This window comes from Rhipicephalus microplus, chromosome 7, assembly GCF_043290135.1.
Source record: "Rhipicephalus microplus isolate Deutch F79 chromosome 7, USDA_Rmic, whole genome shotgun sequence".
Taxonomy (NCBI): Eukaryota; Metazoa; Arthropoda; class Arachnida; order Ixodida; family Ixodidae; genus Rhipicephalus; species Rhipicephalus microplus.
Genome location: NC_134706.1, coordinates 21,193,026 through 21,205,618, shown reverse-complemented (window position 1 = coordinate 21,205,618; position 12,593 = coordinate 21,193,026).

Genomic DNA, 12,593 nt, shown 5'->3' with positions numbered 1-12,593 from the left:
CTGACCCTCAGCACGTGAGTACGTTGCGGAACGAATGTACGGGTTCTTAATAACAATGAACAACGAGAACTACATTTTGTATAACAATAAAATACAATTTAGGCAGATATAGTATTAATAATAATTTACAATAGTCATAGTACTAAATCAAACTATGAACATTATTATTAAAATAGCCAATGAACATAACCGAAAAATTATACTGTTATTGAACCAAACAAAAAGTCCTACTTGGGTAATTAGCACCTTGAGGGCTTTTTAGGTTTAATAGAGTCAGTGATGCATTTTTAACGAGGCAAGCAAACTATTCCATTCGTTACAGATTCATGAAAATAATAACTGGGCATAACTTATTTCTCTGCAAGGGACCACTTGGAATATTAGTTCGGGATGGCGGTGTAGAGGTTCTTCTCAGCACCAACATAACAGTGAATAAAATAAAAGTGACACAGAACAACAAGTTATGTTAGCATATAATAATTATTCAAAGAAGCTAAGCAATTAATGGAAGCGTAGATATTAATGATATAATTTTGAGAGAGAAGTTTATTAGGCCAACATTACCAATTTTAAGCAAGTGCGAAAGAAATTACCGCTGCTTGGAGATGCTGGCCACTACTAGCTAACGCTAAGGTTTGGAAGCGTTACCGAAAAAAAGAAGCCAAATGCGCTACTCGTTACGCTAAAGAAGGAGGAACTCATTACAGCCCTATGTTATACCCAAAAACGTGGTAGTACGTTAACGTTACCGCTCCTTAAAAAGGTAACTCAAATTAGTGCTATCGTTACTCTGAGTTCGAAAAGTTTCATCAGCGAGTCTTTCCTACTAGAACCCAAAGCGACGGTAGGATAAAGCTGATACGTATGTTTCACGTAGCATTTTAAGACCAACGACGACTAAGAGACAGTGCCGTCTGGGAGAGTATAAGGAATTATATTAAAAACAATTGCTAGATAAATGTAATCAAGGATAACTGGGCGAAAAGACAACATGCCGCTGGCAAGATCCGAACCTGAGACCTTCGAATAACGCGTCCAATGCCCTACGACGACTGATCTATACGCTGGCGGTAAATGCTCGGTGGTGGCTTCAGGTAGTATACGAGCGATCATTGGTAAGCTTCTAGCCATTGATAAGACCACGTGCTACGTAACGCCAACGGGCAAAAGGAGAGTGTACCACACTGCACGCAGGTCTACTCTTAGTCGTACGCCACCTAGTTATTGTGTATGGCTGCCCATAGTTTCGCAGGGTCGTTCAAGGAGTGACCTTTTCATGACCCCTCTAATGAACTAAGGGTATAAGGGATGCCTGCACAATTTAGCTGCCAACTTCTCATCTATCCTGGCAGTGTGTCAGTCGAGCGATCATGCTCCAAGAAATTAGAAGGTGGTTCAGTATCACTCTACACAAGCAAAGTCATCTCGTCAGCCGTGTTGGTTTTTGATTGGCTCTTGGCTTGACCACATTTTATTTGATTGATTTGTGGCGTTTAACGTCCCGAAACCACCATATTATTATCAGAGACGCCACAGTGGAGGGCTCCGGAAATGTGGACCACCTCGGGTTCTTTAACATGCACCCAAATCTGCGCACACGGGCCTATGGCATTTTCGCCTCCATCAAAAATGCAGCCACTGCAGCCGGGATTCGATCCCGCGACCTTCGCAGTCGCTGCTGGAGGCGTCCTTCGAAGTCGCTGAATACCCGCGACCTGCGGGTCAGCAGCCGAGTAACTTAGCCACTAGACCACCGCGGCGGGGCGGCTTGACTAGAAGCTTGACATCGTCTGTATCATGCAGCTGTGGCATATTCCCTAAAACGGCAGCGCTTATAATGTTGCATTAGCATTTTAGTAATGAAAATAATTTTCGAAGATACATTCATGTTGCATGCCACTTTATGATATATGTTTATGTCTCCCGAAATCACGTACGGCTCCGGATGGCTAAGGTGACGAACATCATTTCATAATGTTATAACTTTTTTTTTCATCTGAAAACAGGAACGTAGAAAGATATTATATTCACCTTACTCATCGCTAAAGTTAATCTATCACCGTAAAAAAGCAATGCTTTGTAACACGAAAAAAGTGCCTTTTTCCACCATGTCATATCGGTAGGTATACTGTTGGTGCCGATGGATGAAGGCCTTTTCAGCATCGTCGGGGGAACGACGCGACAGTCGGCGAACATGTTGTCACCCTCCAAGTAGTGGCTGAGGATGACTACAATGCTCGGCGTGAATAATATTGTCCTGTTCGCGCATGCGAAAAAAATGAGAACACAAGAACATCAGCGATTGCGTTCGTGGAATGGCAATTGTCATATTTTCCGCGAATTTGGAAACCTCTACGTTGTTCTTCAGTGATTGACTGATTCTGACGTGAAATGACACTTGGCTTGACAATATTCGCCTGAAAATAAAACTTTTTTTTATTCAATTGTTGATGCTAAAAACTTTATATATGTAGCCGTAAAAAGGTAGACCGACCGTTCTTTGACCCCGTAGATTTTATCAGGAGTGTTTACGCTTCTCGGATAAAGGTAGGATGTTTTCACCTGGGCACGCTCATCATTCGTTGCCCTCTGTCTCACGTCTTTCACGCTACGTCATCGATTATGTATTACAGATACGCCCAACCTCATAATCCTAGCCATTCATTGGCTGCGGTTACAACCACTGGCAGAGTCACGCTTCCTAATATATATATATATATATATATATATATATATATATATATATATATATATATATATATATATATATATATATATATATATATATATATATATATATATATATATATATATATATATATATATATATATATAATTGAGTTATTGCCAACTTACAATAATTTTTCTACGTAGATGTCTTCCAATGGACGCTCCGCGGTTGGTCCGGCGAAAACTGTGATGCACTCTCTGTCTCCCGATGTCTTATTTACGAAAAATCGGTCGAGCAACTGCAAAGCGAATCTGAAGTCAATTCCATGCCACACCTAAATGACGTGTCGCATATAATAAACATAAACGCTTCTGGCATGTTACATCCCGAAACCATGATTTGGCTGCCAGAAGCGGCGTAGTGAGGGGCTCTGGGTATTTCATCATTTCTTGTTCTTCAACATACTGAATGACATTGGGAAGAACTTATCCTGAAATACAGAATCTTGATACGTCTAAAGCGAGCTGAAGAATTCAGCTCTCGCGTGATATGCCAACGTATGTCCTCCTTTAATCTGAATTCTGATTATACCTACGCTGCAAACTTTCATGAATCGCACATACAGTTATGTACACAGGTGCCCGCGTTTATCCTACAAAAGAGACGAATCTGTGCTTGTCTATACTATACATTTTATCCCAAAGACATCATGTTTACTTTTATGATGGATTGGTATTACATACGCTACAGATTGTTCATCTGTTGACGCCTTTGGGATACCATTTCAAAAACTTTAAACAATGATATTTGAGACTGCTCACACTTTTAGGCCCTGCAGCATTTCTTCCACTGACGATTTGTTCAAACCATTTGTCGGAGTGTCTAGGATGCCGAAGTTGCAAATATCTTTGTCCAGGAAATGTTTCACAACCACCGGTTTAGCCCCGTCATCTGTCGAAAGTTCCGACAACAGTTGTTGCCTTAGCCTGCGTAAGGTAAAGGTTTTTCGTCATGTGCAGAATTGTTCCAGCAGTCAATGCGCTGTTCTTCATCGAGCACTTCTCATAAAATAGAATTAAGCGTTTATTCAGCTATCGTTTACTTCACTGCAGTGACCCGCTTAGCGTTAGCGACACGTTTTGTCACTTTCAAAAAAGTGACTGTATGATTTGAAAATTTTAGCTTTATCGTAAACTTCTTAACAAAATGTTTGGTTAACTAATTCAATAAAAGTTGACAGGCGTATATCGTGACGCTTGCTTTCTCGAAACGAACTTGCGTAAAGGCTACAGAATACTGAGTAGGATGGTGAGTATAACACTGCCTTTCATGCGTGATTATGGTAGCCTGTGGCATTTTCATACCTTCATGGCCTCTATAGTTTCGCATTACACCCGAGAGGGCGCTAAAAACTTGAATACTTAGGAATGCACTTTCGCAGCCGGAAACACTCCAAATGTGTGTGAAACATCCCAATCTTCTTTGTTTTAGCTAATTAATTGCATCTGGCCTGCTAGTATTGAATTTCCTAGCTCTGCAGCTTCACCGACACCATCGACTTTCAACTGCTGATAATCAGCCCAGCTATGAAGGGCCAGAGTAAGACTTTTATCTCCTTAGAACCGTTGGTTTGAGGGAAATTGCTACTCACTGAAACAATAACCTACTTCCCATTGGCATGTTGCTTTACTATGTCGGAGCAAAGCTGCCTCATGAGTCAATTATAGACAACTGAGTGAGTGTGAATATTTCGTGAAACCACGAGCAAGTCAATTAAAGACAACTTTCAACGGAACTAACACACCGAAAATTCACCTTTTAGCCAGCTGATGGAGTATACTTCTTGAAGAATGAAACGTATGCTTACTTGTACGCGAACCTTATGCCAAACTCTGTGCTTTGAAAGTGTAAGCGATTGGTCAGAAAAATATTCAAGGAGGATTCCATATTTTCGGGGTCAAATGGAGTGGGTCCTTTCTTGTAGACGGAGTCGTAGAATATATATTCACACAGGTCATCCTTTACAAACATCTTCGAAGTGTCAAGCTTGGTGCCGATAGTGCAAATCAGGCCCCTCCAAGTGTCTTGTGCATAAAGTGTGGGAACATAGGACGTTTGAAAACAAATTTCAGCAATTCGCCGTGTAAAAAGACCATTACGTGGTCACCCAACAATCCGCGATTTTCAGTAAACAACAGTGTGCTTCACAGATCAAATATGTTACTGCAAGATAGGTACAAGAAGTCGGTGAATAAACTTATAGAACCCCCCGCCATCCGCGAAATGTACACCCCGAATACAACAGAGGCAGGCGCCTTGCGCGGACGACCGCCATTCTCAAGCGCATAGACATGGAAGCGGACAACATCTCGTTCGTGGACGCCGCTGCCTATCACAACAACCGAGCCTATCACAACAACCGAGCCTTCACCGCGGTCGCGGTATCATCCACGCAGCATATTCTCAACTCTGCCACAATTCTCACCCGAACCCTGAAGTAGCGAAGCAAGCAGCTATAGCTATAGCTATGCTCGAAAGCAAACGGGAACTCACCTACAGCGTCTCGAGACCGGCCATCAAAGCCTTCGAACGCGGAGTCATCTGCGACCAGGCGTTACGTATCCTGCGCAAAGCGGACCCGAGTGCCCTGAAGCACCACACTGTCATCTGGTTCCCCGCCCATCTCGGCCAGGTGCCGGGTGCCCCATCCAACCTGAACGAGATCGCCCATGATGCAACGCGTGCACTTCTAACCAACCACACCGCCACAGGACAACCCCATCTTGATGAGTTAGAGACCAATCGGGATGCACCCATTACGTACAATGACATAACAAAGCACTTTCACCTTGAACGCCGCATTTTTCCACCCCCACATCCAAAATTGAACAGATCGCAGGCATTACCCATACGCCTATTTCAGGCACAAACGTACCCAAACCTCGCCAAACTTCACGTTTATTATCCTCATGCATACCCCAGAGACACATGCTCATCATGTGGACACACAGCGACACTCGCACACATGCTCTGGGAGTCTAGAACAACTCCTCCCGGCTCTACCTCAAGCAAGTGGGAGAGGTCTTTCAGGAGCCCACTTCTCGCCGACCAGCAATGGGCCGTCCAGCAGGCCCACGAAGCGGCCGCCAGGTACTCCCTGTCGGTCCCTACGCGGGAGACACCCGCTACGCGCTAAGCGCGTCCTGCAGGACTGAAATAAAGTGTTTTCATTCCATTCCATTTGATTCCCCGCCATTCATTCACCGGCGGCCACAAATGACGTATGTAACGTCAGAAACGTCATGGGCTGTTTATGAAGAGAAATTCTCCGTTTCTACCGAATCCGCAACCACAAGTTTCTACCAGCCGCTGCAAACCTGCATGCTTGATCAGGCGTGCAGCTGGCCACAGAACAATTCTGCACGCCCCCATTCGAACGCATGCACAGTGACCAGCTGCTTCCATCGCGATTCGCGAGTGCACCAACGTTGCCGCACTCCGAGGCCACCCACCTGTTTCTAAAAACTTTCAACTATAAATAAGGTATTCGATCAAATGCACTTAAGTTTCACCCGCATGATTGCGGACGCACAAGTAATAAAGCAAATTCTTATGATAAAAATGGGTTTCACGACCTTACAATGTCTTTGATGTGCTTCACAGTTATTTCTAATGTATTATTTGTAACGATATTTGCATTACTGTAAAATGGATATTATCATAGCACACAAGGAGGTGGCTTATTTTGCTGGTGGACTTACTCTTGCCCCGTGTTGTAGAGGGCGTTGTTGGCACGTTAGTTATAACTATAGTAGTACTAGTGGTCCTTGTTTTCACGTCAGTTATTTTCGGAACCGTAAGTGGCGCTTCGGTCGCATGCCTGGTTGTCTCTTCCGTTGTCATCCTCGTCGTGCGTGTTGGTGGAGTAGTCGTACCACTTATTTCAGGCACCATCACCGTAGGACCCCTGGCATTCATTGTATTGCTTTCGGTGACATCCAGCTGTTCCTCGCTTCCAGTTGTCTTGACGTTAGAGTTGGGCACTGGCAAGGAAGGTCATTCACTCAGTCACACCGATGCCAGTTTCAACACTTGTTAATTCATTATCGTGAAAGTTCGTAACACTAAGAAGACGCGCGGGACCACAAACTCGAAGGAAGCCACTAAGACGTTGAAAAAGGACACCATCTGCTGGGCAGAAGCAGAGATAGACCAAGGCACGCGCTTCAATCGGAGATAATTGTATAGGTAAAAGCGCCGATTTTGTAAATATCAAAAGTTTCTCACCGCCTGCAAGTGCAATCACTGTCACCGCCATGACGATGGTCCCGAGGACAATGATCCCACCAATCTTGGCCGGTGCAAAGCTACACGTAAAATTGTGAGAAATTACCTGTTTATACACACATTATTTGTTTTCACGTTCACTTACTGGACCCATTTGTAGAGTCATTTTACTAACTAAAACGTTCTTTGGTAAATCATATATGGGATGCTTTCAAGGTGCTGCACTGTTCTACTTTAGTGTGCTTTTAGCTTCGAAAAAAAAATTGTGGCAAATGACTGTCTTTTTTGTTTTTAACGCTTGTCGCCAGTCACAGCATCTCACATTTAGAGAAGCCGAGCGCTCATGCCAACGTTAACACAGCTAAGCAATCGCACTGAACTGCAGAAGTTGAGGATAACGGCGAGTGATCACAGCACAAGCTGCTGAGGTACGAGGTCTTTATTCAGCACGATCAGATACAATATATGGGGTCTTCATACGCAGGCATATATGGCTCTGTCCAGGGCTCCTTTACTTCTGTTCCGTCTTTTTTTTTCGGTTGTCAACACCACTGTTAGAAAATTATACCACGACCTTGTTTTTATCTTGAAGCACATGCGTCTTCCTGCATCAAAAATGCATTTTTTTTTCTAGAGGACCCGCAATCCTAGACTTGCGAAACAACGAATTTCCTTCTTTTTCGCTGTGTGCCATGTCTTTTGTGCAAATTAGTTATGACTCTTTCCTCATTACCATGGTAAAAATATACTGCTCGAAATTTTTGTGAAACGCGATATTACATTACAGTTGTTCATTTTCGCACTCAGAGCAATTAGTGTACCAACGTACGCAACGCAGAAACACGACACTGTTCACTCTAAAAGAGTTATAAACCACGTTCCTGATCAATCACCGAGTGACTTCAGTATTGGATTCAATTGCCTCGCAAATCGATCACGGTATTTTTTTTCTTCTTGAATCCATCAAGTATGAGCTGAGTAACATCGATTTGTTGCATGCCGTAAAATATTTTTTCTTTCGACGAGTGAGCTATACAAGGATGATTGACAAGGAGATATGATATAGTTGTTTCGCGCACGCACCATGACCCTTCACGCTCGTGTCGAAACGCAATCGCTCTGTCCAGGTGTTATTCCAGTACGCGCTACTGTTGCTACTGTGTAACTTTAGTATACTTCAGAAAGCGAGGCCTTCAAAAACCGCCTCCCATCGGCATAATGTGCACCTCATCCAAACGCTCCTCTTGGTCTAAGCCTGCCGGGCACCAATTCAAGCAGTCTATTATAGGACAAGAACTGCCTTGTTTGGGAGCCTTTCGAAGAGTGTTTGCAGGCTACTTCCAGAAGAGAAGGCTTTTAAGAAAGTAGGAGCTGCAAGCTCCGCCTTGAAGCTATCCTTCACGTGCACGACTGCAAGATATGGCTTATATGCCCATACTTGCGTCTGGTTTATCGTGTGTGTCTTTTCTCTTAAAACCCTAGTGGTGGTTCAGAACCACTTTATTTTTAGTTCTCCGAATTTGTACTTACGTAGCGCCGTCTTTCTTGCTTCCTGCTGAAATAGCACACAAGCGTGACATTTAATAATTGCTATTCTTGGATTTACCAGTACGTGATTTTATTTTAGCCGTGCATACAACTCTCTACTTTTATCTTGCTATCAATTGTTATGCGTCATATGTTTTTGCCGTACACGAAGTATGAATATTTCGAACCTCGAAAAGCATATATTGCCAATAGGAGACCTAACAAGCGTTCGTCAATAACAAGGACAACCCCTACATGTCCTTTTCATCGTGACTGGTGTAGATCAGATATTTAGCAGTTGTTCCAGCCGCCTTCATAATCCTTCGTTTTCCTTGGCGAAAGCAGTGGCATTATTCCAGTCGGGGCTGTGTTTATGATTATGGAGGTGCTTAGTTAACTGAGCTGCTTACCTGGATCTGAAAATGCACTGCGCAATACAATGCCTAGGTATCTCTCATGGCGTAAGTTGTTATAAACGACTGATATACATGCATATGGTGACAGATGTACATGAGTTGTAGGTACCCGCTGTTAGCATATATTTTCCGTTCGATGTCGATTCTTGTTGGCAAATGCTGGCAAAGAGACTGAGAGAAACAACTGAAGGTACTGAATTAGGCTTGTGTTCGCGAAGTAAATGATGCACAAGAGGAGTTAACAAGGATGTTTCCAAAGAGCAGTCATGACCAGCGTAGTTGCAATCTAATGTGACAGGTCGGCGGCCATGGCCTTCGTATGACTGGCACATCGTAAAGGTATAAAAGTGTGCATTTTTATACCTGAAGAGGAGCTCGAAGGGGCGTTTGGTGTAACTGCCATGTCATTGGCGCTCTGCTGTCCATACGTAGGCATGACCGTCGCCGGAGTTGGACCTATGGGATAGCCGTACATTTTGATTGCCCTGGAGCACAAAGTTAACGAAAACCTATAGGAACGTCCGATTCCGATAAGCACCGGATACAGTTGACTCAAGCACGGCTATTCGAGACTAAGTATCAACGCTGTTTTTTTGGTATTATGTCTGTCGGTGAATTCAGAGGTAATTAGAATAGCAATCAATGACAAAATTCATGCTCGAATTGCCCTAGGTGAATACATAATGAACAAAGTGATTGTTCCAGCAAATCATTTTCTGTGACTGTAGCTAAACGGATTGCAGGATTGATAGAAATTTCAAGGATCCGTTTAGCCCTAAGATGGTATCTATTAACACCTTCTTTTATAAATACTATGCTTCCTCAGAGCAAATATGTGCCTAAGTTAGGAATTGTTAAGCAGATAATGCACTGACCTGTTTAAACGTCACATAAGACTTTCGCAGGACAGGCAGTGGTTTGAGGCGGCAAGCCTGATTGCGTAGCATTGCCGAGTTCAGCCTCGAAAAAAAAATTGTTGATTCAGTTGGATCCTGGTGATTGGGTCAACCCACTACCAGAAGCGGGTTGTGAATCGTGCCCAAGCAACAGTGGTGAAAAAAAAAGAAAAAGAAACAAAAATGTTTGGAAGACAATATGTGAAGGAAAATAAAATGCGGTAAGGGTAATAGTCACAGCGCTGGTAATTGTAGGATCGACGCAGCCGTCAGCGATGAAGACAGCTACAGTAGAAAGGAACAGCAAGCCAGTTCGGCTCGCCTGAAGTAGCCCGTGTGAAATACAAACAAGCAGCCCTATATACACACCTGTACAGCGACCACTGGAAGCGAACTGTAAAAGCGTCACCGTAATCCTTTTGATACCAAAAGCAATCATTCCCCATTTGTTACCTCACAAAAATAAGTATGGAGTATCAGACTATAGTCGTATAAATAGGTCGTTTAAATAAAATTTTAATATCCGAACACAGTTATGAGAAATACCATTTGATGATCAGCAAGAAAACACTACTACTTGAATTGTATTAACGTAGTTAATCGGGAAGTATTAACGTAAGTAATTGTGAAAGCCTACGTAATTACGTGGGCTTTCACAAAATAGAAATGAAATGTTGCTTCTCATTTAAATGTAAAGTTGGTTGATTGATATGTGGGGTTTAACTCTCCAAATCCACCTCATGATTATGAGAAACGCCGTAGTGGGAGGCTCCGGAAATTTCAACCACCTGGGGTTCTTTAACGTGCACCCAAACCTGAGCACACGGGCCTACAACACTTCCGCCTCCATGGGAAATGCAGCCGCCGCAGCCGGGATTTGATCCCGCGACCTGCGGGTCCGCAGCCAAGTACCGTAGCCACTAGACCACCGCGGTGGGGCTAAATGTAAAGTCAGTATTTCTGGTTTTTTCCTGGTGTATGTCAAAAACATCGTAAGTGTACGCTTGCGCTGGCTATTTAAAAATTCGGGGCTTTTGCGTGTGCACGCTTGCAGGTACTACACTGTGATGAGGTCGTGGGAGCTCCTGTGGTGGTTATCTCAAAAACATCGGTAAATTGCATGCAAGTGAAACAGGCTATCCCGTTAAAAGCATTGTCTGGTCGAAAACTGAAGAAGAATAAAAAGCACAAATTTCTACATTTTCAATCTCAGTCTTTTATCGATGGAGGCGGAAGTGCTGTAGGGCCCGTGTGCTCAGATTTTGGTGCACGTTAAAGAACCCCAGGTGATCGAAATTTCCGCAGCCCTCCACTACGGCGTCTCTCATTACTCATATTTGGTGGTTTTTTGGACGTTAAACCGCACATGTCAATCAATCAATGTCAGTCTTTTAAGCACAGTGTTTACGCGCAGGCGGAGTTGTTCCACCACCAAAGCGCCACTTACGGAATGCGAGTGCCTGTAGCATCGAGCGGCCATAGATGGTTTTTTCAAGCGGCTCATCACACAAAGAGATTGCTGCAATAATCAAAATGCATGCGAATTTGTTGTAGTGGAGTTGTGTTTTTTTGTAATTACAATGCATACAATTACTCTGAACCACTTGCACCCTATTTTGAGCCCATAAAAAGACGGCGTGGCCATGCACAAGGCTGACCTGCAGTTACATGTGACGCGTTAGAAAGAATAAAAACCAAAATGGTGCAATGTTGTTTTTACAGTCAACGGTAGATGCTTTTTCTATCAGAAGGATTTAAGAAAAATAGTGAAAATTCTAAGGAATATATTTTCATGCGTTGGTGTTTTTGGCAAACCGGTCTCGTTTCTTGACTATTACGAACTAAAAAGAACATTGAATTGTGATAGTTATCCAAAAAGAAAAGAGAAAGTATCAAAGTCAATACGTACCGAGTTTCATTGTTCGCAGTTTAGCCCTTTTGAATATTGGCCCCCGTGGGGCACTTTTTTTGCGACCAGCGCAATCCGGCTGCCAATGACTGAATAAAGCCCGTTCTCGCAGGAATTTCAAGACGAAAGTGGCTATTTCAAATGAGACCAAGATGAATTCACTGATAACTGTGTAAGTGCAGGGGCGCATCGCTGAAAACGTGCGATTTCAACGACGATTTCAGCTGAATTTTGGCTAATGCGTGCTGTATACAAAAGGTCCTTTCGGCTAAACTACTGATATTGTCGGCTTGAAGTTCACAGTATATGTTCACCAGCACCTGCAGATTTCAAATACGCAATAAAAATGAGTTTGTTTTTCTGCCTCTACAAGCTGTGTCCACCTGGTTGGTGCTCCGAATTCCTGGCGCAACCCTCGACAAGAGATCAGTCATGAAATGAACAATACCTTATCTTCGAAGTAAAAGTTTTTAAGGAAATAATGATGTGCTGAGCGCGGTAGCTCTTTATTTTGTCCGCTCTTCCTTACTTTTTGAATTTTACAGTACTTGCTAACTTCTGGGAAGAAACTTGTGAGCGGACAATGACGCGACAACATTGAAAAAGGGCAAACATATAATAGGAAAGTCCCACTGTTCATGACAGAAGAAAAGTGTCATTCATGACACGCAAAGCTTTTGCCACTAGTCTTGCGGCGTTTCCATAGGTCAAAAATTGAAAACCTCGCACGAACTTGTAGCCCACTTTAAATAAGTTCTCCTGTAAATGTTCGGTTAACTAAATATTATGATTGGGATTGTTCTGCTGTCTTTCTATTTGAGATGTGTTACCATTTCCTGAAGCATACAACAGAACACGCGCAACAAAGGCAACACTGCAGACCGATA